Source organism: Ranitomeya imitator, chromosome 2 (assembly GCF_032444005.1).
Source record: "Ranitomeya imitator isolate aRanImi1 chromosome 2, aRanImi1.pri, whole genome shotgun sequence".
Classification (NCBI taxonomy): domain Eukaryota; kingdom Metazoa; phylum Chordata; class Amphibia; order Anura; family Dendrobatidae; genus Ranitomeya; species Ranitomeya imitator.
In genome coordinates this window covers 637,198,828-637,217,602 of record NC_091283.1, presented here as the reverse complement: position 1 = coordinate 637,217,602, position 18,775 = coordinate 637,198,828, and the positions used below count along the sequence as shown (strand labels likewise).

General features: G+C 43.8%; 1 protein-coding gene across 2 annotated transcripts in view; it reads right to left on the bottom strand.

Annotated features, from left to right (window-relative positions):
* The window catches only part of LOC138665323 (glycine N-acyltransferase-like), a 161,300-nt gene extending 159,868 nt beyond the window's left edge, over positions 1-1,432 (bottom strand). Inside the window, exon 1 of one of the 2 annotated variants that reach the window (XR_011318447.1) lies at positions 1,226-1,325. The gene's annotated coding sequence lies outside the window, so the exon portion shown is untranslated. Of the gene's footprint in view, positions 1-1,225 lie in introns of both variants that reach the window. The other variant, XM_069752699.1, reaches the window with a different exon arrangement.
* Between the last annotated feature and the right edge of the window lie 17,343 nt (positions 1,433-18,775).

The window sequence follows — 18,775 nt, the reverse complement described above, 5'->3', positions numbered from 1 at the left end:
TTAGCAGCATAAAGAAACATACAGTGAAACACAGTCAACATTTACCAACGTAACGGGAAGTGCTTGGGCCATAAGACAGTCTCTGTGACCCCTTACGCTATCATTCTATCATTCTATGAACATGGGAAGTATGGTAGTTAACCAGAATTTAGAAAGAAATCTTATCTATACCCTGCTGTCAATTTATTTCACAGACATTGCCGCTTCTCCAGAATGAGCAATGCTCTTGATATCTTATTTCTTCTTTAATACCCTATGGATGCAAGGTTGCTTAGGCAGCAATTAAATCAAATTTTACATCTAATTAGCAATCAGTACAGATGATTCAAAAAGACTATGGTGGAGAAGCGAAGGGTTTGGGGGACCTTTGTAGTTAGCATTAATAGCCATAAGTGCACATCATGATGATGGAATAGACATAGGAGCTTTGCTCACACTATTTGTAACAAATGTCTTATGTAACATACAGCACGCACCCTGCTGCAACCGCCAAATCAAATATAATTTGACTGTTTAGCCCTTTAGATGCTGTGGTTGCAGGGTGCCATTGGATTGTAGCCAGGGGCTTTACAGGCTGAATGTCAGTGTGTAGCTGAGTAGAAAGGCTCTTCGCATACACATTAACATTCCTATAAAGGCCTTGTTCATAAGACAGAAGACAAAAGTTTGTCCTATTCACCTTTGCCTGGCTAGTATGCATCTGTATCTACCATTTATTTTATGTACATCATGTAGTATGTTTTATTTTTTAAAAGAAAAAAAGCGGTTGAAAAAATAATGCTCTCAGTGTGATAATGATGTTACAAAGCAAGCTTTCGGGACTTCATAGGTCTCTTCCTCAGGAACTTGTATGGTATGCCTGAGGAAGGGACCTAAGAAGTCCCAAAAACTTGCTTTGTAACATCATTTAGTTTATTTTTGTTAGTCTTTAAAAGGCATCATAACTACAAGATTATCTTGTTTTTCACACTGAGAGCATTATTTTTTAAAGAAACCGTGGCTATAAATGCAGTGTGTAACAAACCTCAATCTGACGGGCATAATGCAACTAATAGAAAGATATTAAAGTGTTTTATGTATGGAATAGCATGTCCCCTAGAAGAATTTTAATAATTAGCAAAACTCTAAAAAAAAAAAGCCTTTTATACCCTGTATAGTTTAGCATTCATGAACTCGCAGCCTTGGGACACTACAAATGTACCACCATAAGCTCTATCTGGCTTACCTGTGTAACGCTGAATCCGTGCCTGCTGTCTTCTCTGTAATGTGATGGTTTGGGAGAGCTGTCTTTCCATTTGTTGACGTAAGGGTCAATGTGAGCTTTTGTTCTGGTGCCAGATGTAGATGGCTGCCAAAATTAGGTTGTGTTGTAATATCTTGGCATCAGCAGTAAAGGGGCTGCAGTCAGGAACATAGGAGGTCAGTTAAGGTTGAGCCCCTGTAGGTTGTTGTGGATCATTGGTAGTCCCATAGGACTGTAAGTTAATCATTATGTATTCCTGGTGCAAATCATTGAAATGCAAAACAGGTTGGTGATGCAATTTGAAATATATTACTAAGGTTGGGACAAACTGTTTTGATGCCCTCAGACAAAGGCCAATGTACATATGTCAAAACATCAAGTGAGGACATTTGTCTTGAGTTGCAAAATCTGGCACCATAATAGCAAGCCCACTAACACCAACTTTACTATTTTCCATGTTGCTGACGGTGTTGGCCTAATGCATATTGATCTGTATGTATTGCAACAACTATTGTTTGTTTAATATGATGTGATTTATATATCTGCATGCATATTGTTCTCATGTCAACAAAGTTTAAAAAAAAAAAAAAAGTCCTCATTTACAGACAGGATGTTCCTCCTCCCCCTTCCCTGTGAGCACATTTCTTGTGTGCAGCTGAAGCTGAAAGGACTCACAGCATATCTCTCTCTCTCTCAGAAACCAGATTGATCCTGTTCTCATGTTGTAAGCTGGATGTTCTTGATTCTTAATAAATGAACATTCTCTGTTGCTCGTTGTGGACATCACGCTGATTAACCCGCTGCTAACAGACAGTATGATTGATTCGCAGAGTACCAATTTTGGACTGCCTCTAGCTTCTCCTACTTCCCCTCTCCATCGAACTCTATGAGCAGCAACTGCCATCTACTACTCGGATAACTTCTTCTCATACCCCTCGCATGGCATCAATAAAATAACAAAGCCTATACTCATGCGTATGCCCTTATTTTTGCAATATGTGCATACAACGTCTTTAACCGCAGGTATTCTCGCAGATTTTGCTTCAGGAAGATGTTTCAGGAAACCGTCGTCAGTATCTTCTTTGGCGTCTTTTTGATCATTTATGCGCTAGCTTAGACTTGGGCATCATTTTTTCTTTTAACTTGTATGCATAAATTAATGAAAATGGTGAAGTCACTTCTTTTACCTACTTCACGTTCATGGAAACCTGAAGCAATAAAAGAAGTTGAAAAAGGCTGAATATGCAAAGCAAGTAGTGATGACCGAGCGTGCCCAGATAAGATGTTATCTGAGCAAGCTCGAGTGCTAACAGAGTATCTTCATCGTACTTGAATACTATGCTCGAATCACTGTGGATGGATATTACATGGCAATTTGACAGCCACAACACCTGCAGAGATTGCCTAACAAACAGCAAATCCCTGCATATGTTATTGGCAGCTATAGAAAAACCATGAGACATGCAGCAACGGCAATTCAAACATAGTATTCAAGCACGCCAAAGATACTCTGTTAGCACTCGAGCAGGCTCAGATAACACCTTATCCGAGCACGCTTGCTCATCACTAAAAGCAAGTAATTTTGACATGGTGATGCATTTGGTCATTCTTTTTAGTATTTTTTATACACTTTTTATGGACTTTTTCAGAGCTAACACCTATAAAAGACATTTTGTGTACATATCTTTATGAATCCTATTAGACAAAAAGCACAATTGCATTTTTGTGTGGTTTTGGAGTATGGAACAATAGCTATAACATGCTGCATTTACGCAGATTAGTGTATTCAGTTTACAGATCCTCTTTAATGATATAACATCTCATTCCATTGATGTAAATAGTATAAAAATTAAACTAAGAAAAGATAGTGATAAAACACTGTGTTCTGTCTCCGCCATCTAATATTGTTGCCCTGATTATTTGCTTGCATAATTGCAGTTTCCTCAGTATACAGTATTGATATATTCATGCCTTTATTCATCTGTGATGCTTTGGCTCCCTCTAGCGGCCAGAGTTATGTTGGCAGTTCAATCTTGTTTTTGTATTATCCATGTCTGATTCTCCTCCTCCTTTGCAATGCATTATGGTAGCTCAGCCTCCATTTCCCTCCATTTTTCCTTTCACTTTCCTCAGTCTGCCTTCAAGGAAAGACGCTTCACTTCATCCCCCTTGCGATTGCATTGCCGGTATGTCTTTATGCTTCCTATAGATATTTCTGCTCCATATTAGCCTAGCCTAGCCAGTTGTACTCCCAGTTCAGTTACTAGCTTCCTAAATGTTATGCATAATGTACCTCATGTGTAGTATGTATCTGTTCTATACCATGCACTGATTCTATTTATATCATTGTTCACAGTTTCACCGCATCAATATACCACTACGTTTAATAAAGCACAGACTCAACCACAGTCTCCTTATTGGACCCCGGTATAGCGGTTTAGCTGACTGTATAGCTACGTATGAGCCTGCCTCAGCTAGTGAGGACAGAACAGTGAAACGGCAGCCGTCCAACTAGTGGGATTCAAGTCACCGGCTACTCAGAGACTAAATACAGCTACAGCAATCTCTGCACAGCCAAGCACTTTCCCAAGACACCATGTCTCACAAATCACATAGGACAAGATCTGTTACTTCCGTCTCCTCAAAGACAACATCCATCAGCAGCGCGGTCGCCATTGCCCGCGCAAATGCTGAAGCCGCCAAAATACGAGCGAGCTTTGCTGACCAAGAGATGAAACTTAAATTAGAAAAAGCACGCCTAGATGACGAAGAGAGAAGGTCGCAGTTAGAGAAGGCACGTGTGGATGCCGCCTTAGAAAGCCTGGCAGCAAAAAGGGAAGCTGCCGCAGCCCTCGCCGAAGCAGAATCGCTAGAAGCCGCACAAAATCCCAAGCTGCATAGCCAAAGCAGTACGTCGAGTCTGGAGTTCCCACTGCAAGACTCACCACAACGCACATCTCAGTATGTTAATGACCTTCCTGATCCAAACTATAACCCTGAACCAGTACCAAAACCAGAATACGACACCTCCAGCGAAGTGAGCGAGAGTCGTCACGAGGCTCAGGACAGAAACAAACTCGAAAATGTGAGGCAAAACAACTCTGCTAATGACTACCCTGCCCCTCATCAGGTAACCAACGTGAATCACCCTGCTGACATACCTTACGTCAGACCGAAGCAATACGACACCGGCTGGCGTCACCATGAGGACACTAACAGGTACGAACGCACCTCACATCACTATCAGGGCGACCCATCACCAGTATACTCTGCTGACAACCGGTTCACAACAGAATTTGCCAAGTTCTTCACACGACGTGAACTGGTTGCCAAGGGACTCATGAAATTCACTGACCGAGCTGAAGGTTACAGAGCTTGGAAAGCTTCCTTCCAAAATGTCATTAGAGACTTGGGGCTACAATACAGGGAAGAGATAGACCTGTTAGTCAAATACCTGGGAGAAGAGTCAGTCAAACACGCAGTAAGGATCAGAGACATTAATATAAACCGCCCTGAGACTGGCCTCAAAGAAATCTGGAAAAGGCTGGATGAGTGTTACGGCTCAGCAGAAGTAATAGAAAGAGCCTTGTTCAAAAGAATCGATGACTTTCCTAAAATATCTAACAAAGGTCTCCAGAAACTTAGAGAGCTAAGCGACCTGCTGAAGGAAGTCCAAGTTGCCAAATACGAGGACGACCTACAGGGACTTGCATTTCTCGACACAGCCAGAGGTGTTAACCCTATAGTCCAGAAGTTGCCCTACAATCTACAGGAGAGGTGGCTCACACATGGTTCCACGTACAAATACAAACACAGCGTTCCATTCCCTCCCTTCTCCGTTTTTGTAGACTTCATACACCAACAAGCGAGAATTAGAAACGATCCCAGCTTTGACTTTGCAATACCATATGCCACACCATCACCACCTGCAAATCCACGCAGAACATCTGTAGCAGTACAGAAGACTTATGTTTCTTCTTCAGATTCTAATTACAGGTCTGCTGGCTGCTCCCAATCAGAGACAAAGGTGCAGGACCCTGACAAGCAGTGCCCACTTCATCAGAAGCCTCATCCTCTCCTGAAATGCAGAGCCTTCAGAGGAAAATCTATGCCAGATCGCAGAAGCTTCCTGAAAGAAAACGGTATCTGCTACAAGTGCTGCTCGTCCACAGCTCATCTCGCCAAGGATTGCAAGGTCAGTGTAAAATGCACAGAATGTGGCACCACAGATCATAACACCGCTCTACACCCTGGCCCAGCTCCATGGAGTACACAAAACACGCCAGCTGACAGTGAGCATGGCGGGGAGGAAAGGAACACTGATACAGCTACGCCAGAGATCACTTCACAATGCACCGAGGTCTGCAAAGGGACAATAGACAGTAGGTCCTGTTCAAAAATATGCCTCGTCAAAGTATACCCGAAGGGCCATAGAGACCAAGCTGTAAGACTGTATGCTATCTTGGATGATCAAAGTAATCGATCCTTGGCTAGATCAACGTTCTTTGACCTATTCAACATCAAAGGGCCAAGCACTCCCTACTCCTTAAAGACGTGTGCAGGTACTGTGACAACAGCAGGCAGGAAAGCTACTGACTACCAGATCGAGTCTTTAGACGGACAATTCTGCCTACCACTACCTACGATCATCGAATGTAACCAGATCCCAGACAACAGATCTGAAATCCCTACGCCAGATGTAGCAATCCATCACGCTCACTTAAAACAAATAGCACACCTCATACCGGAACTCGACCATCAGGCCCAGATAATTCTGCTGTTGGGGAGAGATATCCTACAGGTTCATAAAGTGAGACGTCATATCAACGGACTCCACAATGCTCCCTATGCCCAAAAGCTAGACCTAGGATGGGTCATAATTGGCAACGTATGCTTGGGACGCATGCACGCCCCATCTTCTGTGACAAGCATGTTGACAAATACATTGGAGAAAGGATGTCCATCTCTGTTTCAACCTTGTAACAATGAGTTCCATGTCAGGGAACTGCCACACAGCATCCAACTGCCCAACCATCTAATAGACTTTACTCACGACAGCAGTATAGTGTCGGGAAGCTATGAGGATCAGTTAGGGTGCACAGTCTTCCAGAGAACTAAGCAGGACAACCAAGTGGCAATGTCGGTAGAGGACAAGTTGTTCTTAGCGGTAATGGACAAGGGACTCGTTAAAGATGAGACCAACAGCTGGGTCGCACCTCTTCCCTTCAAAACCCACAGACCACGTCTACCGAACAACAGAAATCAGGTATTACAACGTTTCTCCTCTCTCATTCGTAATCTGCAAAAGAAACCAGAGATGAAAGATCACTTTTTCTCCTTCATGTCAAAGATTTTTGAAAACCGTCACGCAGAACTAGCTCCCACTCTCAAAGACTCTGAAGAATGCTGGTTCCTACCCATGTTCGGAGTATACCACCCTAAAAAACCAGGCCAGATCAGAGTCGTGTTTGATTCCAGTGCTAAGTTTAATGATGTCTCCCTGAATGACGTTCTGCTGACAGGACCAGACCTCAATAACAAACTACTGGGTGTACTTATGCGCTTCCGTAAGGATTCCATTGCCTTCATCGCTGACATCCAGCAAATGTTCCATTGTTTCCTTGTGAGAGAGAGAGACAGGAACTTCCTAAGATTCTTCTGGTACAGAGACAATGATCCTACTAAAGAAGTCACAGAGTATCGCATGAGAGTGCACATCTTTGGCAACAGTCCTTCACCTGCAGTCGCCATTTACGGACTCAAAAGGTCAGCTCAGGAAGGAGAACCAGAATACGGAGCAGATGTCAGACAATTCATAGAAAAGGACTTTTATGTCGACGACTGTCTAAAAGCCATGCCTTCAAATGAGACTGCCATCAGTCTTCTCAGGAGAGCTCAGGACATGCTTGCCTGCTCGAACCTTAGGCTTCATAAAATAGCCTCAAACAGCCAAGAACTCATGGAAGCGTTCCCTTCTCAAGACCTATGTAATGGTCTCAGAGACCTGGACCTGGGGTCAGACCCCGCACCAATGCAACGCAGCCTCGGGCTTCTCTGGAATCTACAATCAGACACTTTCACCTTTCAGGTCAGCCAGGAAGAAAGGCCTTTCACACGTAGAGGCGTCCTGTCTACCATCAACAGTCTGTACGACCCCTTGGGTTTCGCAGCTCCTGTTACTATACAAGGCAAGGCCCTACTAAGAGACTTAACTAGGGAAACATCTGACTGGGATGCACCTCTGCCGCCTGATAAGAGGATCCAGTGGGAAGAGTGGAAGAACTCATTAGCGGCACTCTCCAACTTGCATATGCCAAGACCATACACCCCTGTGCCATCTACTGAGATACAGAGCCAAAGACTGTACGTATTTGCAGATGCTTCTGTCAAAGCAATTGCCGCTGTTGCCTACCTCAAAACTGTAGACTCCAAATGTCAGTGCCACATTGGTTTCGTCATGGGAAAGGCCAAACTCGCACCACAACCAGAGCACACTATACCCAGGTTAGAGCTTTGTGCCGCAGTCTTAGCCGTTGAGTTAGCAGAGTTCATCGCATCCGAAATGGATATCGACCTGACAGAAGCCAAGTTCTACTCAGACAGCAAAGTAGTCCTGGGATATATCCACAACGAAACCAGGCGATTCTACGTTTATGTCAATAACAGAGTGCTACGAATCAGGAGATCAGTTCACCCACAGCAGTGGCATTACATACCCACAGACCAGAATCCCGCAGATCATGCAACTAGAGCAGTTGACGCAAGTCGACTAGGAAGCACAACGTGGCTCTCTGGACCAAAACTATTGTACATTGAGGAATGTTTTCCAGACACCTTCGAACTTGTAGGAGAGGACTCAGATGCTGAAATCCGCCCTCAGGTGTCTACACTACATACAATGACCTCTGTTATCCAGCTTGGATCTTGCAGGTTCGACAGATTCTCAAGTTGGAAGTCACTTACTCGAGCCATTACCTGCCTGACACATATAGCTCGCTCATTTATGGCTACCAGAACTTGTGGCACAGAAAAATGTAAAGGTTGGCATCTTTGTAAAAATACCTACGTTACCTCCGACTTAGAGTTCTCTAGAAATCACATCATCCTCACTGTTCAAAGAGAAACCTACTTGGCAGAAATCCAATGTCTTACTAACAAAGCTCCAATACCAGCGAGCAGCGTATTGAGAAAACTCGACCCATTCATCGACAACAACGGCCTGCTGAGGGTAGGAGGCCGACTCAAAGAAGCTGAGATGGAGTTTGTGGAGAAATTCCCTCTTATACTTCCCGGAAAATGTCATGTTGCCTACCTAATCGTACAACATTACCACAATCTGGTCAAGCACCAAGGAAGACTATTTACAGAAGGAGCCATCAGATCTGCTGGCTTGTGGATCATCGGTGCAAAAAGACTCATCAGTAGTGTCATCTACAAATGTGTTACCTGCCGTAAGCTTCGTGGTTCAACTCAAACCCAAAAGATGGCTGACCTACCAGCAGATAGACTCAGCCCAGACCCTCCCTTTACTAGCGTTGGTCTCGATGTGTTTGGGCCTTGGTCAGTTGTTACACGTCGTACGAGAGGCGGCCAAGCCAATAGTAAACGTTGGGCAGTCATGTTCACTTGCATGTCAATCAGAGCCATCCACATAGAGGTCATCGAGTCCCTTGACACGTCAAGCTTCATCAATGCCTTAAGACGTTTTATGGCCATCCGTGGTCCTATCAAGCACATACGTTCAGACAGAGGTACTAACTTCGTTGGTGCAGCAAAGGAATTAGGAATACCCTCAAATCTAAACTATAAGACTCTCGAGAGGTTCCTCAGTGACCAAGGCTGCACATGGTCATTCAACCCACCTCACTCTTCACATATGGGAGGATCTTGGGAACGAATGATTGGTCTAGTACGGAGAATTCTTGACTCCACTCTTCTTCAAGAAGGAGCAGCGAGACTCACCCACGAAAGTCTCATCACCTTCATGGCTGAAGCTGCAGCTATAATTAACGCAAGACCCCTGGTTCCAGTTCCTAACGACCCTGAGGAGCCTTTGTTACTGACTCCAGCTACTTTACTTACCCAGAAAACAGGACTGTCCAGTGCCCCTCCAGGAGGATTCGACGCGAAGGACCTCTACAAGCGCCAATGGAGACAGGTACAAAGTCTTGCAAATACTTTCTGGGACAGGTGGCGCAAACAATATTTGTCTACCCTGCAGCCACGGACGAAGTGGCAATCTACTAAACCTAATCTGAACATAGGTGACCTTGTTCTTGTGAAAGACTGTCAGATTCACCGGAACCAGTGGCCACTTGGTCTAGTTACCGCAACGTTCCCGAGCAAGGACGGCAACGTCCGCAAAGTTGAGCTAAGGATGACCAAAGGGAATGAACCTAAGACATTTTCCAGACCGGTATCTGAACTGGTCCTATTGTTGCCTTCGGAAGAAAGGAGTAGTGACATCCGTTGATGCCAGACGGGGAGTGTTCTGTCTCCGCCATCTAATATTGTTGCCCTGATTATTTGCTTGCATAATTGCAGTTTCCTCAGTATACAGTATTGATATATTCATGCCTTTATTCATCTGTGATGCTTTGGCTCCCTCTAGCGGCCAGAGTTATGTTGGCAGTTCAATCTTGTTTTTGTATTATCCATGTCTGATTCTCCTCCTCCTTTGCAATGCATTATGGTAGCTCAGCCTCCATTTCCCTCCATTTTTCCTTTCACTTTCCTCAGTCTGCCTTCAAGGAAAGACGCTTCACTTCATCCCCCTTGCGATTGCATTGCCGGTATGTCTTTATGCTTCCTATAGATATTTCTGCTCCATATTAGCCTAGCCTAGCCAGTTGTACTCCCAGTTCAGTTACTAGCTTCCTAAATGTTATGCATAATGTACCTCATGTGTAGTATGTATCTGTTCTATACCATGCACTGATTCTATTTATATCATTGTTCACAGTTTCACCGCATCAATATACCACTACGTTTAATAAAGCACAGACTCAACCACAGTCTCCTTATTGGACCCCGGTATAGCGGTTCAGCTGACTGTATAGCTACGTATGAGCCTGCCTCAGCTAGTGAGGACAGAACACACTGCTCAATGTGACTGTCAGGCATAAAGATTTCTGAAAATAATAAGGGCTACACATTTCAACATCGGACAGATATCTTCCTCAGGCCAGGCATGTATGTTAGCTGTACACAGACAGGGTTTAAATGGCCAAAAAAGAATAGGCACACACTGACATCATGAGGTCAGGGACAGAGATGAGCGAATATTTCAATATTCGTTTTGGATTATTTGCAATATTCACCGATTACTTTGTCGAATATTAGTCGAACATAGCCAAACACCATTATAGTCAATGGGAGGCAAAAACAAATGCATGTACAACACCTTAGAACAACCTCCAATGCTGCCAAAACACATCAAATGAGGGACAGACACCAGAAAAGTGGCCTCAATTCCACCACAGTACAAATTGTAGCATGGCACTGCAGTTAGATAATTTCTGTAAGTTTCTCCTCTTTATTTTTATACTGTTTTGCATAAGTTGTTTGTCTTTTTATTATCATATTTTTATACCTTTTTCTTATTGTAAGCATTGAACCTTTTGTTATTAAAGCATAAAACTTTAACAAGTTGAACCTTGAATGTTCTAAAAGAATCCATAGCCTAAGGTGTGTGAGCCTTATGAGTGAGAGGCATATTTTTATTAGTATCATTATTTCTGGAACTCATCACCCGTGTATTCGATGAGTGGTGGCAGCGTGTATGAGCGGGTGTGTGGCCTGGGTCGGTGTGTGATTTATGCTCCTATTACAGCATAGGACAGAGGCTGAATGCTGGACTGAGAGTGGGGAGATAGATTAACCCTTGCAGGCACAACCCCAAGTCACGTGTGAGAGCAGGCAGGTGACAAATAAGTGACACCACGGAATAGGGATCCGTGACAGTCTCTATCACGGCCCGGGCTCTCAGGTTACTGCTTCACCTCAGACTTGATGCGGGCAATTGACATACAGTCCTATGCTCTCCGGTTCTGTCGTGCATCCTGGAGAACAACACGACCTCGGGCTCCCGGTACCCGGTTTCTGAGCTCTTGCTCTGAGGGTGTACTTCCACTGTTCCCGTTGAGCCTCTTCCTCCTCTGTGCTCCTTTCCTCTAAGCTCCTCCACTATTCAACTCCTTCAAATATTCTCACTCTTTCCAGGAGTTGCAGCTTCCATGTGGCTGCTCTGCCCCTCTGTCTGTTCCAGATGTCCTTCTCCTCACATGTCTCCTCTAGACTCCCTAACTCCTCCTCCAGACCAGGAAGCCTATAGCTAAGGGAAGCTACCCTGAATCCAGGTCCTGAGCTCCCCCTTCTGGCCTGGATTCAGATAGTTTTGAATGTGAGTACCGTACCTGGTAAAGAGAATCCTCCTTGCCTCCAAGTGTCATATCACCCTCCCCGAAAGGAAGGCAACATCACTGTAACAACTGTTTACCTGGGGAGTTACACATGTGAGGCGAGCTAAGGCCACTCCTCCATTTTGGAAGACCAAAATGTGAAATGGTCCAAACCCTCCCTGATGGTATTCATATTTATTTCTAGATAGGAGAAGGAGGTCTTGGAGCTTCAACGGGATCCACATGCAACACCAAATGGGTAGAGCCAAATCAGAAGGCAGGTGGGTGCTCGCAAGGCTAGTGAGCACAGCCAAACAGGAAAATTGAGAGGATAGCGGCACACCACTGATGAAAAATTGTAAAAAAAACTTTATTCAGGCATAACAAGCCATATTAAAAACATGAAAAAGCCTTACGCATTTCAGGTGCATGCAGCACCCTTAGTCATAGAATATACAATTAAAATCACAGCCAGAATAAATATCAATGAACAACCAAGCAGAGATGACAAATGATTAATTACATATGCACAAGGTGTAGATGCAAACGCAGCAGCAAAGGACAAAAAAAAGGAACATATCAATAAATATAAAATAAATCATTTCTTGAGTTCATGCCCATCGGATATCTCGTGTCCAACTTTAGAATCCAGAATGCATCCCTTGAAGTCAATAGTTTTTTTTGTTTTCACCCCGAATAGGATTAAAAATCTTTTCAAATGCATAAAAAGCAAAATGTGTGACGTCTCCTTGATGTAAATTCACAAAGTGTTTTGTAGGCACCGGAGTAAGCCGCATTTTTGTTTTGAATATTGGCTAAATCTTCAGCTATGCGTTTCTTGATTTTTCGTGTAGTACAACCAACATATTGCATTTTTCACGACAAACAACAGATGCAGTAAATTACATATTGTGTATCACAATTCATGAAAGACATAATCTTCTGTGAAAAACCTGAAAAAGAACTAATAAATTTAGTTTTATCAGGTGCGTAAATGCACACATTGCAACGATTACCAGCACATTTGTAAAAACCAGTTAGTTCTAGATACTCCAGCACCATTCTCTCCATTCGTTTACGACATGTAAGACTTGAACTCTGTTGTGCTGGTGCATGAACTGGTCTAAAAAAAAGTGTCAAAGGACTCACAGAAATTGCGTCTTCCATTTCCACCACTGCTGCTGCTAATGTTTTGGCGCTGACAAATTGACTGGTCGGAGGTTGGAAGTCTATAGCTGCGATGCGAACTGTGTGCTTCACTGATGACTTGGGGAAAAGCTCTCTTAAGGTTTTATAAAAGCTTTTTTCGATACTCCAGCATTCACGGGTCCCTTTCTAGGATGGTATCGATCTGGGAAAATTAGGATTTATAACATGGATCTAATAAAGTGGCAACTCAGTAATCAGCATTATTCCTAATCATTTCTATACGGGGATCGTGTTGCAGATAGCAAGAAGGCACTCATATGTCGGGCTCTACCATGAGGTCCGAGCCCATGCTGTGTTGGTAGCTGGGTAGCAATGAGGCTCGTTTCCTCCATCCTCTCCCACCAACCCCGAACAACAGAGAGAGGAGAATTATCCTCTTCGTTGATGAGCAGAGCGGTGCAAATGACAGAAATGAGCACATAGCTTACGTGCTTTCTGGAGCAGGTCATCCAGGCCAGGATAGTGGCTGAGAAAATGCTGCACCACCAGGTTGAGGACATGAGCCATGCAAGGCATGTGTGTGAACTTGCCTCGCCGTAGGGCCGCCACCAGGTTCGCACCATTAACAACACAGCCTTCCCTGGATGCAGGTTCAGCGGAGACAGCCATTCATCAAATTCAGCCTGAAGAGCTGTCCACAATTCTTCAGCTGTATGACTGCGATCTCCAAAGCATATCAATTTTAAAACTGCCTGATTGCAGTGACCCCTGACTGCGCAGTACAGAGGTGGTGGGGGTTCGCCATGAACTGTTAGAACGCGTGTCTCATAAAGGCAGAGGTTGAGGGTGCAAGTGAGGCCCTAGAGGAGATAGAGGAGGCAGAAGCAGTGGATGAAGTGTTAAATATAGAAGTTTGGCCTGCAAGCCTTGGGGATTCCAAGACTTGTGGAGCAGCGCCTGTCCCCACAGCCACCAGAGTCACCCAGTGCCCAGTCATCGAGATATAATGCCCTTGGCCATGCTTACTCGTCCAAGTGTCTGTGGTAAAATGCATCCTGGCAGACAGAGATTTTGTCAAGGAACGGGTGATGTTGTCTGCTACATGCTGGTGTAGTGCAGGCACAGCTTTCTTAGAAAAATAATGGAAAATGGGTAATTGGCACTGGGGGACTGCGGTGGCCATCAGCTTTTGGAAACCGTTGTTATCCAACAGGCGTAAAGGAAGCATTTCCATTGCCAACAATTTGGAGATGGTGGAGTTAAACCTCTTAGCTTTGTCATGCATTGGAGGAAACAATCTTTTCCATGACCACAACTGTGGATCCGTGGGTTGGCTGCAGTGCTGTGAGAGGGTGGAGTACGGTGAACCGGACAACTGCTGGACCTTGAGAGAGGTGCAGGCGGAGATGTTACTACTGTGGATTGATGTCTTCAAAAGGAGATTTGTAGTTAAAATTCTGCGCTGCCGCTAAGATGAATTTCAGGAGAGTAAAGTTGATTCACAGTGGTTTTATTCAACGCGTTTCAGGAGTCTCATGCCCCCTTCATCAGGAAATACCACACCTGAATATGTACCAAAATTTGCTCACCTGGTTAGGATGAGATTAGAGCATATAGATAGTGGCTGCTGCAGATCCACAGGTCTTCACCGACCAGAGAAAATAATGTCTTCAAAAGGAGATTTGTAGTTAAAATTCTGCGCTGCCGCTAAGATGAATTTCAGGAGAGTAAAGTTGATTCACAGTGTTTTTATTCAACCCGTTTCAGGGGTCTCATGCCCCCTTCATCAGGAAATACCACAGGAAACTTGTGGTGTGATCATTCTCATAGATCGGTCAAAAACAGCAGGCATGTCCGCTTCCGTTGCAGCTGAAGGCGGCCTCTCAGTCAGCGTGACTCGATCGGGTAAGGAACCCGAGGTTCTATGGTCAAAGACCTGCATCTCAATAGTTGGGACGATAGTAGAGGAGGAGGAAGAAGTAGGGCATGCGATTGATGGGGAGGCTGATGGTGATTGATGTCCACTGGTCCGCATTTTTGCGCAGTAGAATTCCCAAACTAAAGCATGTTGATTGTGCATGTGAAGGTTCATACATGTAGTAGTCAATTTATTGCAGTTTTTACCTCGACTCAGTTTTTTTGCAAAGTTGGCAGATTATGTGAGTTGGCTCATCCTTTGCAGTGTCAAGAAAGACCCAGGCTAGGCAACCCTTGTCACCCCTCTGAGCTGCAGATGCTGCTGGTCAGAGGCACAGTTGTGGCTGAGGATGCATCGCTTGTCGTGGCTGCATCACTATGTGTCTGCAACGGACAGCGCAACACAACTCCTCATCTTCCTCCTCAGATAACCTACTCAGCTGTGTGCCTCTATGTTCACAACAACTGAGATCTAACATCTCATCATCATCATCATCCTCTGTGTTATCACATTCCTGGCCATTGGAGTAACTCTCCTCCTCTTCTTGCCCTGACAGCACAGTACAGTCTGTGAGATCCTCAGATATCTGAGTTTCATCAGGATCACCTCCCCCTAAGGGTTAACATCTGATGACAAGGGTCAGGATGCTGTTGGGACCATACTTCTTGCCCCGGATTCAAACTAAAACATTTTTGGGTATCGGTGCAGATTTCCTCATCTTGACTCTGCAAAGCTTTTGAATGCACTTCTGATGAACATGGCATGTGTGAACAGCTCTTCAGAATTACCCATCTGTGGTTCTGTGCAGTCAGTTGAACGTTTGGATAGCTGGAACTTGGGAGGAAGAAAGGGGAATTTGGGTGCCACATCTGTGGACTGTACTGGGTGTGATGTTGAGGTGGAGGAGAAGAAGGAGAGGCCACTTGAAGCTGCACTTGCCATCCACTCAAGTACATGCTCTTTCTGTGCATCATTGACAAGACGTACCTCTGTGCGGCTGCGAAAGAAAGGTAGTGGTGTAGCCTGTCAAGTAACATAAGTTGTCAGTTGTCTTTGCATAGGACGTGAAGTTGCTTCACTAGTGCTTTCACCAACATTACCACCTACCCCACGTACACCTTGAACACCAAGCCTAATCCCCCTACCACCACTGCCTCGTTTTTTCCAAGTCATGTTGCTCAGATAGTGTGGTAGGAGCACAGTATTAACAACCAAAAATTAGATTTTAAACTCTGCGCCACCTCTGCAAGCAGCTGAATTTCAGCGACAGTAAATTCAAAGTTGAAGTATGGCGTGCTGTATAGTGTTAGTCACAGAAAAAAGATTTTTTCTTTAGACCAAGGATCAGGCCTCTACAACACACTAGATGCTAAAAACTATTTTTCAAGTCGGGTCCCTTACTGTATGACGTTAATAACAGAAGAATTTATTTGTGGCCTATGTATTGGAGCTCTATACACACCAGATGCTACAAAGTCTTTTTAAGCTCAGGTCCCTTACTGTATGACTTTAATAACAGAGGTATTTTTTTTGGAAAAATAATCAGGTCTCTAGAACACAGTAGACGCTACAAACTATTTTTACACTCTGGTCTCTTACTGTAGGACGTTAATAACAGAATAATTTCTGTGTGGCCTATGCATCAGGCATCTGTAACACACTAGATGCTACAAACTACTTTTCAAGTCAGGTCTCTTATGCTACTTTCACACTTCCGTCTTTTACAAGACGTCGCAATGCGTCATTCTGTGTAAAAAACGCATCCTGCAAAGTTGCCCGCAGGATGCGTTTTTTGCACATAGACTTGTATTACCACACGTTCCATATGTCGTGCACTGGATGCGTCGGTATTGGCGGGCCATCGTATCAAAAAAATGTTCAAGGGAACGTTTTTTCGTACGTCGGGTCCTGCATTTTAAACTGCGCTGGCGCTGCCGGAACTCCACGCCCTCCTCCCTGGGACTTCACAATGGGCTGCGGTCACGTTTAAACACTGAGTCCGCTGCCCACGTTGTGCTAAAAAACTTCAACGTCCATCGGGGCGACGCTTAGCGCTGCAGCCGGCGTCTCCGGGTCTGTCACTCAATGAAGGCACATCCCTGGCGCACGCCCATTGTGGGCGTGCGCTAGCGATGCGTCCGACATTGCAGTCAATGGCGGCCTTAACGCACTATGTTACATCACATTTATGCCGCGGTGTAACGTAGTCCGTCTAACGGACTGCCAGGACGCAATGTGAACCCTTAGAATGCTATACTCGTGAATCGATCACAATAGAAGCAGTGCACAACACATGCCCTGCTGGATTTGTTTGTGCGCCTCAGTATGGCCAAAAAAAAAAAAAAAAGTGCTGGAATCTAAATTTAATAGCCACACTGGATACTAGCTACCTACAGTATCTGACTGATATGCAACCACCTATCTAGCTAGCTACAATGTGGGATACAGCAAGCTTTTCCACATTTACCTACTGAAATAATGTTATTTTGAATGCTATACTTGTGCATGGAGCACTATAGAAGCAGTGCACAACACACTTGTAGGATATGTGCCCTGCCGCCTTTGTCTGAGAACCTCAGTTGTGCCCCCCCCCCCCCCCCCAAAAAAAAAAAAAAAAAAAAAAAAATCTGGAAGGTAAATTTTACAGCCACACTGGACACTATCTAGCTACACTAGGGTCATGTGAAAGTCATCAGTACATAAAGTCTGATATGATATGGACTGATATGCAATGCCTGTCTATTCGCAGCTAGTAATGATCATTTAGATTTACTTGGGTGCAAATAAAAGATGCGTGCTTACCACATACCTAACATGACCCCTGAGGAAGAAACTTGAGTGTGTCGAAATGCTTGGTTCACTTGCTCCCCAGGCTGCACATGGCACCTTACCTCCAAATCGCTATCCGATTGCCTAGTATCCCCCTCCCTCTTATCCATACCAGATGGATTTGCATTTGGTAACTGCTTTAATCTCTTAATAGGGCATATTTCTTCAGCTCTTTATTTCCCTTGATGTATATAGGGACAGTTACCCTAATGGGGCTGGCAGTACACCATTCTATCTTTTGTTTTGGAGTGTAATATTATGGTTTCCAGTATAAATCTGCATGTGACTGTTTATACCACACTATTTATGCTTTTATACTGTGTATTTCTATTGGGTATTGCATATGTTTCTATCTGATTGTGCCATGTGATCTGTGCTGTTTTGGCATTTTAAATGTTTTTACTATTGTGTGCACCTATTACCTTTGATGTCTCCATTCAAATAAAATTCATTTTTAAGGTGATCCCTATTGATGTGCATACTCTTTTCTCTTTCAATTTTTTCAATTTATGCTACCTTTATGCACAGGGTTGATCCCTATTTGGTATTAGTTTAGATCTGAATTTGTTGTGTGGTGCCCGCTTCTCATATCCACATTATTATATTGCTCACCAAAAAAGGTATTCCGTGGCCTGGATTACATTTTGTTGGTATACAACCCTCAAAAATCTTGTTCAAAAATGTATTGGTATTATATTGCTCAACCATAGGGTATTACACATTCTTTGGTACATTTTTGTTACTATAAAAGCCTGAAACAGATTGTTAAAAATTTATCATTATTACCTTAGGGTATTCCATGGTCTGGAGTACATTTCGTTGGTATATCGTTGGTATATAACCCTACAAAAACTTGTTAAGAAATGTATCGGTGTTATATTGCTTCCCCATAGACTATTTCATTGTTTGGAGTATATTTCCATAGTATATAACCCTCAAAAATGCACAGCGTTTTAGAGTCTAGGAGTACCAATACATGACAATTTGAACAGAATGTGTAGGAGACCCTCTTTTATGTCTAATACAGGGTGCATCTGAATCACAAGTTTTTAGCAGTTCTTGCTTCCTTCATAAATGACATTTCCTATCTTTTAATAAAAAATTTTGGTTTACTTAAATTATATATTATTGTTATACAGGAAAAAAGTTTATTCACAATTTCTCGTTGGTTTGGTACATTTTATTGTCATTATTTAAAGTGGAGTAAAAGTGCGACACCATTGTTCTCAGCTGCGA